Raw genomic sequence first — 13545 nt, forward strand, 5'->3', positions numbered from 1 at the left:
TCCCGCTTAATGCTAGTGTTAGTGTTCTTTTTCCCGCTGCCCAGAGGCTGAAGGGTTATCATTTGCGAAGTATTAAGTGTGATGACGAAACTGAGGCATGGTCATTGAAAATCGAATAGGAACAAAAATATCAACAAGTCGGGAAACCGGAAGCTGGACGCTTCAGGTACGAAAGTTTTTGTGTATTTCTTAGTGCATAGCACGTAATATATGCATATATTATGTGAGAATACCAACTTTCGGATGATTTTGACATTCATAGTCTTGAATTTGCAAAGAAGCGACAATTTTGACGTATTATGACTTTGTTAATAATAATGCACTTTCCACTAAACTTGGTGAGATCATGCTCTATATTATACCCTATATTGTTCCGAAATTTCGTTGTGCCGGTTGGAACTTAAGGGGGGTTTTACAGCCAATTAATAAAAATTATAGTATTATACTATTATTAACTTTAATTGTACAGATATCAGTATGGAAGGTACTTCGGAGCCCAGGCACTATATAGTGGCAGCCTCCTGATTTTTTTCAGATTTTTCCGTTGGGTAGTTTTTGAGAATGGTTCCCTTAAAGGAATGATGATTTTCAACCCCCGCACTCCCCTCCTTCCCAACAAATGTCAAAACTAAGGCCGGCTTCGAAAAATACTAACCGAGACCTTTAATTTGATACCCCACATGACTATACTTGATAAAAAAAAATGTACACACCCCTTCTGCACGTATGGGGACCCCCCCACCCTCCTTAAATTCGTCGTAAAAGGATGTAACTCATTGTGTGCGTGAGCGTTCACAGTTTCCAGCTTTCTACTAAATTTGGTGTCAATCGCTCCAACCGTCTCCGAGAAAAATACATGTGACGGACAGACTGACAGACAGGATGAACTATCGGAGCGACAATTTGGATTTCGTCAAGCAAACTCAGCGATCGACACCGTAGACATTGTTTTGAAACTGGCTCGAGACGCGATGTCGTCTAAAAAATGCTGTGTCGTGGTGACATTGGACATCAAAAATGCGTTCAATTCCGCTAGTTGGGAGGGGATAAAAAGCTCACTAGCTAAAACGGGTGTGTTAATTGACAGTTATCTTTCGGTGAGGACACTTTGGTACGACACGGATGAGGAACATGATGTACAATGGGGTCCTTGTTCTTCCCGTGCCGATGGAGGTCACGATAATCGGTTTTACAGATGATCTAGCTGTGGTTGTCGTCGCGAAACAGCCTGAAGACGTTAAAATGTATGCTAACGAAACCATTAGCGTCATAAAAGCGTGGCTGGAGATGGTTCAGCTTGACCTTGCGGAACAAAAGACGGAGGCGGTCTTGATTACCAATCATAGGAAGAGGAATACGGTTAATATTCGTGTTGGTGGTCACGTCATCACTTCGAAACCGGTTATCAAATACCTCGGGGTGACGCTAAAATCAATTTTAAGAGACATCTGGACTCGTCTGTGAGAAAGCGGCAAATACTAGCTTATCATTAGCGCGAATGATGCCTAACATTGGAAGCCCAAGATACAGTCGCAGATTACTTGCGGCCGGAGTGGTTCGCTCTACATTATTATACGCGGCACCAGTTTGGGAGGAAGCACTAGCGTGTGAGAGTAATCGTAGGAGGGTAAATATGACTTACCGCTTAGTGGCGCTAAAGGTGTACAGCGCCTTCAGAACAATATCGGGCGAGGCAGCGTGTGTTATTGCGGAAATGATCCCGATAGACATTCTGGCAAGTGAGACACGCTGCCTGTACGCGACAAGGAAAATGAATCCTCCTGAAAAGGATGCAGAATACCGAAAGGCGGCAAGGCGAGAGCCGCTGGAGAAGTGGCAGAAACAGTGGGACGACTCGCAGAGGGGTCGTTGGACCCACATTTTGATTCCCCACATTGAGGAGTGGATCCAGCGACGACACGGCGAGGTTAACTACCATCTGACGCAATTCCTGTCAGAACATGGTGATTACAGGAAGTACCTGCACCAATTCAGGCTGGATGATTCTCCCTTGTGTCCTGAATGTGGTTGCACACTTAAGGACCCGGAGCATGTTATGTTCCACTGTCCACGATTTTTCTCAGAAAGGAGGAGTCTAGAAGACTCCCTGAAAACCAACCTAAGCCCGCAGAACATCATCGGGGAAATGTTGAAGTCGGAGGGAAACTGCTGGGCGGTGAACTCCGCAATCAAAAGAATACAGGAGGAACCTGGAAGAGCGGAGCGCGCAAGGAGGACGCGAAGAATGGAAGGCTTGGTCGCTTAAAGCGCAGTCCACCCCGCGAAGTAATGCTTTGCGGCGGTCCCGCGGGGAAGGAAAGAGGAGAAAGTGGAAGTGGTTTTAGTGGGTGAGAATCCCACACGCTGCTGCAACCTGGTGCGGCAGTGTCTTTGTAAGATCTCCACCTCCATCCATAAAAAAAAAACAGACAGACAGACAGTAAACCGATTTTAATAAGTTGTGTTTTGGATCTATACTCCACAAAGGAATGAACGAGAGATACAAATTTATCAATTCTATGCTTGACTGTGTTTTAAATGCGGTAGGTGCATAGCATGATTTCACTCGGAAGGGAGTCACTATCTCAGCGGCATAATAGCAAAAACTATTAGTCCGAGTGAATGGGGTAGGTGGGGTACCTATTCATTGAAATGTCGGAAATATAGTCGTGAAGTGCGTTTTTATCCAAACCGTGTTCAAAATTTTTTAGCAAGCTTCGAACTTCGTAAGTTACTAGCCTAAAACTCAATGAAAAAGTGCAATCTTTCTGCATTTCCAGCCTCCAACATTCAATACATATCTGTATCTTCCTCCCAAGAAAAAGGTACCAAATCGTAGTCCCTCGACCGTACGAGTTATCGAGATTCCTCCTGCACTCAACAGTACAAGTGCAGAATGGGAGATACTTGTTTCGTGATGAACAAACCGAAAATCTACGAACCCGAACACTATCGAAGAAGCAGTCGCGGTTCCGCTAGTTTTGGATTTCATCCTCGGTTCCAAGAGGCGATAGTTAACACTTGACCCCTTTCTACAATTGCACTATGAGTAAAAGTAGAAATATTAAGAACTTTTCGTTTGTCTTCCGGAACTGGTTAGCATAGAAACGCATGACGCACGACACTTTTGCTTAATTGCATCTAGGTGTGGTTTGACCTTTATCGTTAATATTACTGCAAATGTAAGCATTTTTTTCCGTTGTTGGCAAAAACCTCAAAAACATCTCGAAAATGTTATTTTTACCATGTATACATAACGGTAAAGTTAATGGCCTCACATACCGAACAAGTAGTTTTCGGCAATTTTGAAATGATCCGCCCATTGGATATATGTGTGAACACATTCAGCGAAAAAGCAGCACAATATCACTGCTATGGTATTTTTGTTTATTTTTTAAGAGGGCGGCGCTCAATGCAACCAGCATCGATACAGCTAAAAGACTGCAGCTTTGTTCGCCATTTATACCGGTTTCGAAGCGGAAATGTTTTCTAGCTAAAAAGTTAATTATTTTCAAAACTAGAATGGGGAATCCATATCAAAGCTGCACGCTCATGATACTGCCCGATTTCGTTGAAGAAGTTTTTTCAGTAAAATTTCCATAAAAATAAAAATACCATAAATGTTCTCCCTAAAGTGACGTATATGGTTGATCACTATCTCATTTAACAATATCCTGCCTGCGATGTGCTCATATTTATTGTTCATGTGGTTAAACGGTTGGCTAATTTCCCTTCTTCAGTGAAAGGAAAATAATGGCCCGTTATTCTATTTGGTCGTCAACAGAATTGCGTATATCTTTCATATGACCACTATCATCTGACTTGTTGACCAAATCATTGACCGGAGATAAACCTCTACCATTCGGCTGCTACATACAGAGATACAGTGCGGTGCTTGTTCAGCACTAGATTTTCCAGTGAATATGCACATTCGATAAAACACATGATACCACCTAAAGATACAATTGCGAAAGCCATTTTTATTTTTTGCAAAGTGGACGTAGATTTCGATCTTTGTTACAATATGTGCTGCCGATTTCCATGGCTGTATATATTTAGGTGACCAGCAAAGCAAAGCAAAGATTTAAAATGGGAATTTTAGGAAATCAGACTTTTAAAGTGACGAAAGAGTTTATCAGCACTTGATCGGTCTTTAGAAATGATTCGGAAAAAGTAAAAAAAAGCTTGCCTAAACAAACCATACTCTCTGTCATCCACAAATTGGTAACACTATTGCACTCAGCAGAACGAAAGTCCACCTAAAGTATACTACACGCCCAGTGCACTTCAATATATAGCCAGCCACGTATGTAAAAATATCTGCGCAAAGCCTATTGTTGCAAAAGATTTATCTTTTTCTGTTACCATATGGTGGCTAGAAATTCTGATGGATGTGAATAAAACGGAGTATCTATAGAAACAGAGAGAGAATGGCGGGCGGACTGGACATAATAAATGTGTTCTCGATAGAAAATGCATTTTGCTTTGTAGCTCTTTTTGTACACGACCCGGAAATAACGGCCCCGAGTCCAGCACTAAACCTCTCGAACAATACCAGTGACGATTAGTTAGTAACATTAACTGCAATACAATCGTACATAAAATCCGTTATTTATTGCTCAGAATATATGCAAATAGAATGGTCTAGATTTGGACTGGGCAAACAATACTATTGATACAATCAGATGAATAGAAATAGATAAAACTCCTTTTTTGTAATTCCACCTTTTCAGCGTGAGTCATTTGAAATGAATATACATTTTCATAGAGAAAACATTTCAATTTCCACAAGCAATAAGCCATAACAATAATAAAAAAAACAATTATCATAATAAATCGCTAGGCGTATTTAGAAACTGGCAGAATAGAAAATTTAGTATTCGAAACACTTCATGTGCATTGCTTGATTCGGAAAAATTGCATAATTTCCGTGCGCTAGAAAATTTAGCATATTTTTGTTGTTACGAAATCAACAAGTTCAAATGAATATAGTAAATACACGCTTTCCGATTACAACACTGAGGTTCCATACATACTCGCAAAACTCGACGTTATTCGAAAGGGATAATGTAAAAACAAATAAAATTTGGTAATAACAGCGGTATTTAGACCAAACTTCAGTCTCGGCAACTAAATGAATATATATTAAAAGTGCTAAATCTTACATTTTTAGAGCCAGCCGGTAACAAACTATTATTAACTTAATTTGGGTACATATTAATGGACATTTTGCGGCCTAGATGTGATATATAGGAGTCATTGTTGTGTATGTGTTTCCCATTTTTAGCGTCTGGTGGACAAAGTGCAGTCAAACAAAAAAAACAGTGCTATTTCACAATACCTAATTTTCAGGAAAAAATTTCACGCTCATTTTTTATTTTTATTTAATTCTGTTTAAACATTGCCCTCTAAGTCAATACCATTGTGAAAAGTAGAAACCGCGTCAGTAAATTTAAAAAAAAAATGTCCACCTACTATACTTCTAATGCTTCGACTTTATATGTATAACGATACAAATACCAGGTAATATAAAACAAGTCTGCAAACCGGAAACTAGACGCTTCAAGTACGAAAGGTTTTGTGTATTTCTTTTATAAAGAAATTTGAGTGTGCATTTGTCCCATTAGTAAGTAGCACGTAATATATGCATAGGTTATGTGAAAATACGCACTTTCAAGTGATATTGACATTCATAGTCTTAAATTTGCAAAGAAACGACAGATTTGACCAAATTTGGTAGGATCATGCTCTATGTTGTAACTTTCATTGCTGCAAATTTTGTTATTCTAAGATAAAACTAAGGGGGTTTTGCAGCCAATTACTAAAAATCATAGCAATGTCCTATTACTAACTGTATTTGAACAGATATCGGTATGGAATGTATTTCGGAGCCTAGGCACCATATAGTGCCAGACTCTTGATTTTTTTCCGATTTTCCGGTTGTGTAGTTTCTGAGAATGCGTTTGTTAAAGAAATGATCACTTTCAACACCCCGCACTCTCCGTCTTTCCACCAAATGTCACCTAACCGGCTTTCAAAAATTACTAACCGAGACCTTTCATTTGATACCCCACATGACTATATTTGGTGTAAAAAAATGTACACCCCCTTTTGCATGTATGAGGACCCCCCTCAAATTCAACGTAAAAGGATGTAACTCACTGAATGTGTGAGCGTTCACAGTTTCCATCTTTCTACAAAATTTGGTGTCAATCGCTGTAACCGTTTCCGAGAAAAATGCGTGTGACGGACAGACAGTAAACCGATTTTAATAAGGTTTTGTGTTTACACTTGCTTGACCGGTTTTCCCAACGTATTCATCTGTTCTCCCTTCGAATGCCCCCCTTTACGATATCCGAATATCGTCCTTACGTTGAACGTGGCCAGCCCATTCCAGTTTCCGAGTTTTAGTTATTTTGGGAACTTCAGATTCATCAAATGTTTGATACAACTCATGATTGTATGTGATTCGACATTGGTCGTTCCTCCTAGTATCCTCCTCAGGGCCCTTCTCTCGAAAATATTGACCAGCTTTTCGGAAGTTTGTGTTAGGGTCCATGCTTCACACCCGTAGCATATGACGGATATTATTATCGTTTTGTACACTCGGAGCTTTGCTTTCCTGTGTATGCAGCTGGCTTTTAGAATCGCCAGAACCGAGTAGAAACCTCTGTTTGCATGACATTATTTCGTCCAACTCATTTTCTCGTTCCGAACGCTGGCGTTGAAATCACCGAGCAATATCTTGACGTCATTTTGAGGCCTATCCACGATGAAAGCGACTCAAAAATAACGTTTCCCTGATAGCTTCTCACTTTTGAAGATTATGCGTGACTTCTTGCCGCTTATTCGTTTCCTGGACTGCTAGAACCATGAATTTGTACTTACTGGCTTGTTGGAGTAGATCTTTGACAACATTAGATTTGCTTAGTGATCGAACATTCCAAGATCCAAAAGCGTAGTTATTCATTTGTTTGCGCGATCGTTTCCGTGGTATCAATCCTGTTCAAAGCTGTTCATCTTGTCTCTGTACATGGTTTTTTCGTGGATGACGAGGTTTTAGCTCATTGCTCCGAACGCCCGATTTGGAAGGACCAGACCAATTGCTTTAGAAACCTTGACGAATGGGTGTCGTCAGTAAGGACGTAATATGGTGGTGTTATTCGACCTAAATTGGGATTCCACCTCTAGTTTTTTCACACTTTCCCCGGGCATCATGGATTTGAGTAGTAACACGAACAGTACAAGGATGCGAGGAAAACATTCAAAGGAATAAACCTGAATACTAGTCCAATTCTTATCCATTAGGCGGCGAAAATCGAAGGCTAACATACCCCGTTGATGACTTTCCCTTTTTTGTTGCATGATGAAAATCAAGATCTATTCACACAAACGCAGAAGGCTTCCCTTGGACAGCAAAATTTTAACGGAACAACTGATATAAGTGAAGAGGAGGTGGTAGATGAAGCCAAATTCACTGCCAATGACAACTGATTTTGACTAGAGAAGATATAAACCAAATAAAGACTTCAAACGGGTGTCACTAAGATATGCCTGCTCTGCTCTGGCTACAGGCCAATAAGCTTCCTAAATGTAACAAATAATCCCAGTCGCGGAAAAGAAAGGTTTGCCCGACATAATATTTGAATTCCGAAAAGCAAAATCAAGAACTGACGCAGTTAACATTACGAAGAACGTAGCTGATAAATCGTAATGTCAAAAGTGTGTTCGAATCTGTGAGATAGAACCGAATAATAGAGCACTAACCAAATTGGATTTCCGAAAGCATTTGATGCGTATTGTTATCGAATTCCTTGTAAATATGCCGCTGTATGCGACTAAAACCCATTTATAGAACGACATCAAAATATATGCCGTTGAAACAATCTGGGAACTAAAGTCATGGCTGGAGAATTCTGGCCCCTAATTGGCAGAATTTAGTGAACAAACCAACAACTAACAAATTACACTCCATTATCTAGCTACTAGTGCATCCACTTTCATTTCGATGATCGCGAAAATGTTAAATTAAAGACAGCCAAAGCAAAATCGATTCTGCTGTATGCAACCCCAGTATGGGTAATAGCACTGGTAAAGACGTCTCAAGGGAGTCGAGAAAAAACACCGAGGTTACCGAGCTTATGTCCATTCATTTGAACATGGCAATCCACCGCATTGCCCGAGATCATTAAACGTGACAAATGCAAGGAAGATGTATTATTTGAAGGCCCGGGGTTTTCAGTGTACAAAACCAGGACCGATGAACTTCGAAGAATATATTGGAACGTATGCTGAAATCATATGAAATCTGGACCGCAATTAAAAAGGCGATGGAAAGTAGTGAGGGATCAAATACTCTGGCAAGTCCTCTCACTTTCTCCCAAGAAAGGTGTACACACCTGGGTTGGGGGTAAGCCATTCTGAATGGCAATTATCTATATGTTTACTGCTCCCGTATAAGAGACAGAAGAGAAAAACAGTCGAAGCGTTAACTCCAGATTTGCTCTACTCTGCCTCAGGAAAGGTACGGAACAGGACTCCAAACTAACGGAGTAGCAGCAAACGTCTACCGACCAAGGAGGCGGTAAGCTACTAATATTTAAAGTCCCATAAAAACAGGGAACCTTAAAAAAGTAGACAATAGCAGAAGAAACGGTTCCAAGAAATCTGTTATTAGACAATAGCCATTTTAGTAATCCGTAAATATTTCGCATCGGAACAATTTGCCACTTTTTTTTTCTCAATTTCCACTTCCGTCCCGTTGTGCCGAATTGGATTAATGTTTCGTTAGCGGGCAACGAACAACAGAATCCATAGCATAAACCTTGATACTGTATTAATAATACTGTCAAGGAAAGTTGGAATGCGTTCCAAAAAAAAACAATTTTTATGCCCCTTTATTTTGTCCTAGTTCTAAGTTTTCATACTAGCTGCCGTAAAAGCACATGTGCTGGACATTGTATGCAGATTTTTCCATAGATATTCTGCACATATTTAGCCCTCATGCTCTTAAGGCACCTGGGTTGAAATCTTCAGTCTTCCACAGAATCTAGAAGCAGTGTCCGCAGATATCCCTAACTTCCCCATGTGGTAATATAGCTTGCAATGGCCAGTAAATAATCCTGCGTTCCTGCTTCTTTCCTGGCCATGTAATCCTCTGATTCAGCGCTTTCTAACCCAATATGACACGGAACCCAGACCTTACTGTGCGAACGAGGTGTATTCAATTCATTAAAGCACTCCCATATCAGTTTGGAGTTCATATTGATAACCGTTTTCATTAGCGCAAAGTACATTTTCCTTAAATTGATGACCTTTTCGATCACTCCCTCTGCTGTGAGGGACGTTGTACCCAATAATCAGAGCTTGAAGCCGTACGTCAGTGCCACGCTTTTCCAATTTACCCTGTCGAAATGAAACTTCTTTGTCATGGTTTCTCTTAGTATCAATAATTCGGGATACAACCTGGAAAGGATTTTAATCTTCCTTGGATTTAAGCAGCCTCGCCTTGCTGATACCCCCAGATATTCTGAACATTGGTCTCCTTGCCCGCATCTATATGTAAAGATGAAGAGGAGTCAATCCCAAAAGGACCTCGGGGAATGTAATTAGACGTGTTATCATTGCCGAAATGGTATACACGGAAGCCAACCCTTTTGACTTTTTGGTTGTGTAGCACCCTGGCTGTTGTGCAGAGTTTGATTCTAGCTGCCCAGATTACTGCCCCATATATAATCACTGGCCATACTATTGCAATAAAATAAAATGTTTGGCCTATCGTTCCAAAAATCGAAAAGCTTCTTGTGATATCTAAAGGTCAATTAAAAAAATGGAAATAGTTTTCAAAAGAAATTTTTAAATTATTTAAATATAAAGCGATCAAAATTATCAGTTGAAATTCACAGGTTTTCAAAAAATTTGAGTTCCGTGATTATCCCCCCAAGTCAAAAGCTTTTTCCTTCCAGATCAATTGCAACAGAATACGATTCCTTTTGGATAATTTATAAGAGAACTAAACCAAAAGGAGGGACGCTCCTATTTCGTAGAGCAGGAATAAGTTCAATGCTTGTCACTTTCCTATGACTTGACTGCCAATCATTTTATTCCTGGTTCCCTTTTTTAAGGTTTTGTGTAAAACAAAACCTTATTAAAATCGATTCAATGTCTGTCTGCCGTCACACGCATTTTTCTCCAAAACGGCTAAACCGATCCGAACGAAATTTGGTGGGCAGATGGTAACTATGAAATCCCACGCATACAGCTAGTGGCATAAATTTAGTTGGAATTTAAAGGGGGCTCCCCATACATGCAAAGGGGGGGGTTCAAAAACTTTTTTCACCGAATATATACGTGTATGGTATCAGATGAAAGGTCTCGATTTGTACTTTCCGAAAATGACATGCGTTTTGGCATAAATTGCAAAGTGCGTGAGTAAGGAGTCCAAATGTACGCACTTGAAGTCAGACAGGACTCATTTTCGGAAGCTACCCAACCTAAAAATCCGAAAAAAATCAAGGTGGTGCGCCTATATGAAATCTAGGCCTCAAAATATGTCCCATTCCGATATCTGCTCAAATAAATTTACTAATAGTATATTACTACTTTTAGAAATTTACTGAAAACCCGCCTCTTCGAGAGGCGTCCCATTCCAGTATCTGCTCAAATAAATTTACTAATAGTATATTATCAACTTTTAGAAAGTGACTAAAGAACTCCCCTTAAGTTCATCCTAAGTGTACCAAATTTTGCACCGACATAGAGGACACTTTCGTGCATACACATGCCAAGTTCCATGAAAATCCAATTATTAGTGTCAAAGTTATAGAAGTTCAAGCTTATCAATTTCGTGCTAATTAACAGCATCCTAAGCCATACAAATAAGATGCTGACGTCATAATTAACGAGAATAATTGAAATTCGAGTGAAATATTAAAATTCCATTCAAGAAGAATCTAATTATCCCTAGCCCTTTCTTTTTATATTTGATGTTGGTTAAATTGTTGGCATTTGCTAATAATATTAAACTGAGAGTGTGAAGCGTATGACGTTGGCCATTATCAACACAGGGCTTTCCATCAAATGATCAATGGAATTTTTAGCTATATTACACGGAGCTGTCGTGCACTCGTCGCTCCTCACATCTTTTTCTTCAGCCTTCAGTTCACAAGCGGGGTCGGCTCGTGGTGATCGGTTTCGTCATTTTATTTTATCAAATGCCTGATCAGGATGTAATCTCGAGACCTTTAAATCCCCATCCAGCGTATCAAGCCATTATTGTTTCGGCCGGCTTTTTGGTTGCTTACCATTGTTTTCGATGTTCTGACCAATACTGGTTGTTGAATTCTCGTTAGCGTGGATTACGTGACCACACCATCGAAAACGCCTCTCTTGCAGTTTTTCTACGAGCGGTGCAAACCCATATCAATCGCGGATATTCTCATTTCAGATGTAATCAAAACGTGTCACGTCCAATGCAACATCTTCGTCCCCATTACCGCAAGACGCCGTTCATTGTCCTTTATAGTCGGCCAACACTCAGAACTATATAGAGCGGCAGACGGACGACATTGCAGTAAATTTTAGATTTGGGACGTGCCCTGATACGTCGATCACAAAGAACACCAGTTGGGGAATGCCACTTCATCCAGGTTGCATTAATGCGTGAAACAATTTCATTACGCAGTTCTCCATTGACTGATAGCATTGACTCGAGATATTTAAATCGCTGAGTTTTGGCAATGGCAGTAACCTGCCCTTCGAGCTATTTATCATAAATCGCTCAGTTCTGGCAATGGCAATAACCTGCCCAGAACTGAGCGATTTCAATATCTCGGGTCAATGCTATAAGCCAATAGAGAACTACGTTATGCTCCTCACATAGGGAAACACAAAACCTTTTATACCTGAAGCGTCAAGCTTCCGGTTTCCCGACTTGTATAAAACTTATATGTACTTTTTTGGCTTTATATGTTATGACCTTTTTATCCTATTTTTAAATCATTATTACCTGTTTATTCTCCCATAACTGAAAATCCATTTCCGTATTTTATATGTAATTGGAGAAGTTTTTCATACCACAATCCTGAAGTCCTGACAATACATATTACTGTTTTCAGTGGTTTACATTTTGTTTTCATATCTGAAACCGGCACAACAGCATGAAAACATACAAACGTTGCACCAATGAAACTATTGTAGCGTAACAAGCTTTGAAGGCTCACTCATCCTGGTCAGCTTCAACAATGTTCCATGCTTCTTATGAAAGCTAATTTACGACTTGCAGCAGGACTTTTATTTTTGTTATGGTTTACATATAATGCCAGCAGAAGTTTACATTTCGAAATGATAACTGTTCGCTATAATGAAGCAACGCCATGGAAACGTACTTACTGTTAATGAAAAAGATATCTGTGGTACTGAAATGTTGAACCGTGTACAATGTAATCCAATTAAATCAAAGCCCATTCAATCAGAACTGAAATGAATGGATGTAACCTAGTTTGCAATTTTTTCTGTGAATATTTCGTGATACGCCCGCGGAGTTAAATAATTTCAGATGAATTAATTTTAATTAACTTTGATTCGGTAGTTTTTTGGCAATAAATTTATTTCTGAGTATAAAACCTGTTTTTAGAGGGCCATGTCTATAAGCTTTGCTAGGGGATTTATAGAATAATTTAGATTTCCCAGTAAAACTTTATCAATGCCATTAGTTAACTTTTCGAGGAAAGAGAATTGATTGAAATCCGTCCGCCAAGTGAAAAAAACTCCGAGATAAATGAATATATATTGATCTTTGTGAACCACCAATGTCACTTCGAGGGAAAATAAATCCAGCGTTCGACTTTATGCAAAACATGCATGCGATTTCTGCTTGGTGGTTTCGACAAAGAAACTGTAGAGGAAGGAATAACGCTCCAAAAAATTTCGTTCATGTTTGCGGAATAAAAATATTTCTACGTGACTTTTCCCAGCTGAATAAAAGAAATGTACACAAGTATCTTTGCTCTTTATGAGGACGCTCGATATGGCTGTTCCCAATGCCACCTGCTACCTGGTCATCGAGGGAGCGTATTTTCGAATGGCAAACGCAAAAGTGTCATTAGCCCCATGTTGAGGTCATTCGCCAAATTCAACAGAAAACTTGTTGTTGGTTGGAATGAACAAATAATCGATTCGTTGTGCTCATTAAAAACTTGCGCAGAACTGTGTATTCGCCGTGCTTTAAATAGGGTAATTTCAGATTTTCATTTCAGTACGGAACAAGCATAAATCTCTCCTTTGCACCGTCTATCAGATTCGTGGCTCACTCACCAATATCTTGGCAAGCTGCCTGCCCAGTACATGCATACGCTTAATCCAAATATCATAAATATTTTATTGTAATTATTTCTGTTTGCATTTCTTCCGTGCCTTCTGCTGCGATTATGACGTACTTATAGTGATAGGATAGAGTGACCTGATAGAATAGGCCCATCACATACCATTGAAAAATTGCCTCCAAATCCTTTTCTGAAAATTCAAAAGAAGAAAGAATAAAAGCTC

At 39.7% G+C, this 13545-nt stretch overlaps 1 protein-coding gene across 12 annotated transcripts in view; it reads right to left on the bottom strand.

The window, feature by feature from the left end:
* LOC119650439 (homeodomain-interacting protein kinase 2) overlaps positions 1-13545 on the bottom strand; it is a 245699-nt gene that overhangs the window by 101919 nt on the left and 130235 nt on the right. The window lies entirely within an intron of this gene.

Source organism: Hermetia illucens, chromosome 2 (genome assembly GCF_905115235.1).
Source record: "Hermetia illucens chromosome 2, iHerIll2.2.curated.20191125, whole genome shotgun sequence".
Classification (NCBI taxonomy): Eukaryota; Metazoa; Arthropoda; class Insecta; order Diptera; family Stratiomyidae; genus Hermetia; species Hermetia illucens.